The sequence below is a fragment of the Lagenorhynchus albirostris genome, chromosome 20 (genome assembly GCF_949774975.1).
Source record: "Lagenorhynchus albirostris chromosome 20, mLagAlb1.1, whole genome shotgun sequence".
Classification (NCBI taxonomy): domain Eukaryota; kingdom Metazoa; phylum Chordata; class Mammalia; order Artiodactyla; family Delphinidae; genus Lagenorhynchus; species Lagenorhynchus albirostris.
Window position 1 is genome coordinate 48,272,430 of NC_083114.1, and position 911 is coordinate 48,273,340.

Here is a 911-nt window from a genome sequence, read left to right on the forward strand (position 1 = left end):
TAGCTAGTGGCCTGGACACAGAAACCAGACCCAGCACTTCACCGTCCTTTATTAACACCCCTGTAGGGCGACGTGGAAGTGCTGGCCACTTGCTGGGGGGGCGGGGGGTGTGGCACAGTGGCCAGGTGACTGGGGGAGGCAGACAGATGCAGCTCCCAGCCCATCTGCAGGCTGCTGTGGCAGTGGAACCTGGGCAGTGGCGTTTTGGCTGACCAGCTGCTGGGGACCTTGCAAGTGACCGCTGTGTAGACAGGAGCCCCTGTGGACATGCCACTCCTGCTCAGGGAGCCAGGAGGGGACACTGCACGCTCCATGAAGACAGCAGCCGCCTGCTGGCACTGAGAGGTTTTGGTGAAACTGATTGTTAAAGCAACTGGGGATGGGCTGGACCGGGGGGGCAGGGGTGTGGGGCACCTGTGGGTCACACCCAGACCCTCCCTCCTGGGTACTCATTCTGCCCTGGCCCGGCAGCTGTGGGTGCGCAGCTACCTTTGAGAACATCATAAAAGCTATGGTCCCTCTCCTGGGATGAAAGTGCAGGTGCACGGGTCATTTGGTGAGCGATGCCGGGGGTCCACACCCCCACTCTATCACCCAGGTCCTCGGTGGAAGCTGCTGGAAGACAGTGCTGGGGGCCCTGGGCTTAGTGAAAGGAAGAGACTACAGGGGCTGGAGACTCCAGACTGCAGAAAGCCTGGACAGCCTGCCCCTCCCAACTCCAGGGTTAACTGCCTACTTGGGGAGAGAGAAAACTGAACCTGGGGCCTAGACACCTTCCTCTGAGGGAGTCACTGGTGTGCAGAGGAGGCCGCTGGACATCAGGTGGGGAGATCCTGGGGTGGGCAGCAGGGGGTGGAGGTGTGGGCAGCAGCTCAGGAGGGGACGATGGTTACTGGGCTGGCCAGGCAGGC